The following is a 6000-nucleotide window of genomic DNA, read 5'->3' as shown; positions in this document are numbered from 1 at the left end:
ATAATACATCAACCTCTTAAAAAATAACTAAAATTTTATTTTATTAAAAAAATAATATTTCAGACCGAAGTAAATTATTGGAACTACTAAACCACCTTAAATTTAGAAAAACAACCAATTATATTAGGTGACACTAGAGGTAATGGATTAAAATTTCATATTTGTCCTTAAATAAATATAACGTTTTTTTAGATTCATCATTTTCTTTCTCTTGTTTTTTAATTCGTCATTTTATCTCTCCTATTTTTTTCCAAACATTTTTTTTCATAAAAACTTCAAAAATCCATATCTATCTTATATGAACTCGAAATTGAGTGATTCCAAATCCTACAGATTCGTGGCGCCGAGATCTTCAAAAATAGACATATTGTGTTTGATGAAAAATCATGTTTAATGCATCATGTTTACGTTTCCATTTATTTCCAAATGATTTTCGAAAATTTTCAGTTATTTTCATGTCTAAGGCAGTAACGTGATTTTTCTACATCTATGCATTGATTTTTCATTAAACACAATGGATCTATTTTTGAAGATCTCTGCGTCACGAATCTGTAGGATTTGGAATCACTCAATTTCGAGTTCATATGAGATAGATATGTTTTTTGAAGTTTTTATGGAAAAAAAAAAAAAAAAAAAAAAAAAAAGCCTAGGAAAAAAATAGGAGAGAGAAAGTGACGAATTTGTTAATAGATAAGGGCAAATCAGGTTTTTTTTTTTTTTTTTTTGCTTATCAGTCCGTTTGGATATATTCCTAAAGTTTGGCAAACATGGTCTAAAACAAAAAAAAAAAAAAAAAAAAAAAAAAATTGCTTTTGATCATATTTCTATAACACCCTCAAATATTTAAGTTAATTTAATTTATTTCGAAAAATAGCTCACCAGACTTAAATAACTTAAATTAACTTAAACAATTAATTAATTTTATTTCGGCATGTTGGACTATTTTCCTAATAAAATGAAACTTTGATCAGAACCTTAAAAAACTTAGAAAATTGGCTAATTGAAACAAATTATTCTTTTTGTTATTTCTTTGATTTTAGACAAATATATTAACTATTTTACAAATCCTTTAGTTTCCGTTGACTTTTCAATTTCAACACCCTTAATTAAATATTCGGATCCATTTTAAAGCTAACCATGTAATGATTTACCGTGTAACAATAGATAAACTCAAGCTCGACTAAAAAAAATAGAAAATTAGAAAAATAATCAACCTAAACATTTGACATTGCTAAACAGTCAACGTTTTGTGAATCTTAGATAAATAGCATTTTCAGACGTAAATTTTAAGTAAATAGTCAACGTTTAGTATATGAAAGTGTCTATTTACTTAAGATTTATATCTGAAAGTGTCTATTTACTTAAGATTTATATCTGAAAGTGACTATTTATCTAAGATTTATCAAACATTAGCTAATTAACAATGTCAAACATTTTAAATTGGCTATTTTCATAATGAATAAAAAAAAATCATGCTTTGTGATTATTATAACGTTGTATTTTTCTTAGTCATTTTACTTTGGTCAAATTAATGATATTTTAAAATTATTTTTGACATTATTTAATAAATATTAAAAACCCCAATTTCATGCTTTGTGACTCGTATGTTTTCAGATTCCTCTCTGATAATCAAATTTTGAGAGATTGATGGTCATTGACAAAATAATTTTAAAATATTTACATATCTGTTTATAATACCAAGAGACATTATGCGTGGATGTTGATCAAAATTCAAAAATATACGTGGATCATAAAATTGACCGTGTCATCCTCAAAACCCACGTTGTAGAAGAGAAGACACATGTGTTGATAACTCAATAGAAAAAGAAACATCAAACGACTGTGAACATAGACAACTCTTTTAATTTATAATTAATATGTGAGGATCTAAAAAATGGAAATGGTGAACTATATCAACCACAATATAGAGAGTGTACAAATAAGAAACATGTAACTCTTGAGGAGGATCATGGTTTAATCAATATAGAGGACGAGTTAGCATGAGTTGAGGCCGAGCGTAGTCCATGATCGGGTTTAGGTCCGAACCTGGCCGGGCTTTGGGTGCGAGGTTGAGACGGGTCAAGCCTAAATTCATATTGACACAAGTAGACTAGGCGTGGGTGAGGCGGGGCTTTGATAATGATGCTTGACTATGGGGCACAGAAAAGCTCGGTTTCGGGGCCTAGTCACAATGCGAATTGTGACGCTTCGTTGCAAGACCTAATTGGAAGGTCGGGTTGCAGACCCAAGTCGGATTGGGACGAGACTAGTTTGTCTATATTTTTTAATCCTAGGCACATGTTGTTAAAATCATTAGGAATAATATAAAAAATATATATACTAATAATTAGTGAATTTCCGAGAATTAGAGATTAATAAGAAGGATAGTAGATTGTAGTTATACGGGTTTTTATTTACAATGATTAGATTTTATGGTCAAAGAAATATGTATGCTGTTGAATAGCTATATTAAATTAATAAATTTGTAAAAAAGGAAAAAAAATGTCTAAAATTAATAAAATACTCAAACGTTAAAAAAATGCAAATGTCATATGTCAATAAATTGTTTTCCTTGTATATAAATTTATATATAGGATATCTTATACACATATATCAATGATATTTTTATGGACAGTGTCAAGTTTTGACTTTTTTAAGAAAAGATGAATTTATATATTTAGAAAATGACAACAATATATATATATATATATATATATATATATATATATATATATATATATATATATATATATAAACCTTGTCATTTTCTAATTATTTAGTTTTAATAGCTATATTGTATAATCTTTTCTTGAACCTAAATAAACATGGGATGGTTTTCGTAAAAATGTAATAAAATAAAATAGAAAGAAAACAGATGAGTTTAGTTCAACAACCTTTCTTAGTTTAGGCTTTGCTTGAGTTCCACATATTCATTTTGTTCTCTTCACTAAACCGTTGAGCGGTTATGTATAAGCCCTTGTTTTTATTACTTTTTGTTCAAGGCAGTCTTCTGTTTTGATGTGTCGATTTCCTTGCATAATTTATGACATTATTATTTTTTAAATACTTGTGATTTATTATAACCCACGTAAAGGTAGAGTGGTCTTCATTGTTTTTTTTTTATCAGATGGTCTTCGTTGGTTATGTGGTGCAGTTTAATGGAAATAATGTGGGGCCAATTGTCTATTTTTCTATCTCATTTTTTTTTTTTGGCTCAACCCTCTCTAATTGCTGAGTGTTGACCTTAAAATAATAATTGTTTCTAAAAAAAGAGAAACGTCATTCGCTGAATTAAATGCCGTTTTTTTATATAGCAATTTGAAACCTACCAACCTGTATGACATTTTAATGCTCGTATAAAAAAAAACAATAATAAAAAAAAAAAGATAAGGATGAGCCACACAGACACATGAATTATCCATAGACATTATATAGTTTCAATGATTGTCAACTTCTCAAAGTTTGTTTCATTAAAATTCAATAGAATTTAACTTCCAAAATAATTTATCTGTCTTGCCATAAATGTGCAAGGAAAATAGAAGTTTGTATCTCACAGACAAAACTCTAGTATAAAATAAATTTATATATTTTACTTTTATTGAGGGATCCTCAAATTTGACCAAACGTTTAAGAATCTCAATAATTGAAAACAAAAACAAAATATGTGTTCAGAAAGAGGGCGTCGATATAAACAACAAAGATATAACAAAATTTATTTAGCTTAAAAATTCATATGTTTGCATTTTGCAAATCATTATCCTCGAAACGACAGTAACTATTTTACATATGTTACATGATCTTTTACAGAATCAATACGGTAGTTGAAATTAGTATTATTTGGTATTTAAAAAATAAAATTCCTACTCTGATTTACATCGGGATATAAAACATATTGACAATATGACATTTGAAAATTGAAATTTGAAATTTGAAAAGTGCAAAACATATACATTAAAACACTAAAAACTGACTTAAAATATAAGAATATATATATATATATATATATATATATATATATATATATTTATTTAATGGCACTATTGATAGAGAGAGATATTTTAAATTGAAAGGCATATTCCTTGCACGATTCGTCACTCGTACCGTCAAGTAGGTTAAGCATCTAACTTGTTGCATCAATTATTCATGGAATATACAAACTGAAAAGTAAATATGTCAAATTGTTCTAGCATTGGGTTGTTGAATTTTCAACTAAGGATAATAGACTAAGCAAATCTGAAATACCGGGCAAAAAACAAAATGAAAAACTACTACTTTGGTTACTCCCGAATAATTACACATTTAAATTATCCTTTGAGGTTTTAGCTTACCCACATCATAAACCAAATTCCATACTTCTTCAAAGTTCAATATATCCATAACAAGACTCTACAAAAATGATCAAAAAAAGTATATTTAAGAAGTGTTGGAATATTAGAGAGAAAATGGACAATATTGAGTATGTATTGTCTATTAAGCTGCTGAGTTTAGGCAAAATTTTGAGTGGGGTCCACTCAATGGAATTTGATAATTCTTTCGTATTATTCTTCCTTGCGGAATGGGGTATAATATCGATTATAATTTTGCCAAAAACGGAGCTAGAATGAATGAGAAATTGATGTGTGTAGTATGCTTTATGTCACAATGGACGAACTGACTAAGTCAATCCAGCTCGACTAGACGAGGCGAGCTCAATTGGACGAGCTCGACTAGTCCAGCTCGACTGGACGAGGTGAGCTCAATTGGACGAGCTCGACTGGTCCAGCTCGACTTGACGAGGCGAGCTCTACTAGACGAGCTCGACTGGACGAGCTCGACTGGACTTAGTGGCGAAGTCAGTTCGACTGGACGAGCTGGACTGGAAGAGCTCGACTGGTCTAAGTGTCGAAGTCTCTCCAGCTCGACAGGACGAGCTCGACCGGACGAGCTCGACTGGACTTAGTGACGAAGTCAGTTCGATTGGACGAGCTCGACTAGACGAGCTCGACCAGACGAAAAGACAGAGCGTACGTTTGAGACTTAAAGCCAACTGTTTGGATTCTTCAATCCAATGGTTCTTTGAGCATTAAGTACTCCTTATGGCTGTGTAATAATGTCATTAAGGCTGAAAACGTTTGACTGTTCACTTGGCCGTGAGTTGAAGACTGTGTATTAAATGGTTGTTCTAACCTGCAAGTAATTGCCTTGAAGGCTGGACAGTTTTGGAACTTCAAACAACTTAGCCTTGGCCTTTATATATTGAGGCTTGGTTTTTCTCATTCGAAGACACACAGAAAACTCACAAGGGGTTTTTACTGCTTCTCTCAGTTCCTTATCTCTCCCAGAAATTGTTTTTCCTTTTGTAGTCGGTGTTCAGGTCGGTTACAGGTTCAGTTCGCCGGAGAAGTCAGTTTGGTGCAACCTCTTCTCATTCCGCCGTTGTATCCTGGGAGGTAAATTGCTCGTCGTTTCCGGCACCCACGGGGAGGGCAATATTACTTTAAGGAGACCGTCGAACGGTCCTCGACGTTGCTTTAATCTAGTTTTAATTTCTTTTGTTCATAATACTGTTGTGTTGTAATTTTTATTTCTTTCCTCAAGCTGTTGGTTTTATTTTCCAGAAAAATAAATATTTTTCTAGCAATTTATCTAACAAGAAGTTAATTTCAAGATAAGATATTTTACAACTTAGTCGACATTTTGGAATCAGTAAATGATGTTTTATGTTTAAAGATTTATAAATGGAGATTCCTTTCGTTGAATACCTGCAGATCTTTTTAATAATAATAATAATAAAAAACCTTAAATAAATAAATAAATCAAAGTTGAAACTTGAAAACTAATTTTGTCCAAATCCAAGGTCTCAATCTGAAAAATCTTCCAAGTCTCCCAAAGCACAAAAGCCATGAGAATTTTCAAAGCCCATAAAAATACAAATTGATGATGGAAAGAAAACGTGTTTTTGTGAAATTGCATTATCATATGTTAGTAGGTCGGTATTGGTTTCATTGGTATGATAATGTG

The sequence above is a fragment of the Urtica dioica genome, chromosome 11 (genome assembly GCF_054948205.1).
Source record: "Urtica dioica subsp. dioica isolate 48M chromosome 11, U.dioica_male_clone48M_v1_H2, whole genome shotgun sequence".
Classification (NCBI taxonomy): Eukaryota; Viridiplantae; Streptophyta; class Magnoliopsida; order Rosales; family Urticaceae; genus Urtica; species Urtica dioica.
The sequence above is the reverse complement of the archived record's forward strand: the minus strand, read 5'-3'. Positions refer to the sequence as shown.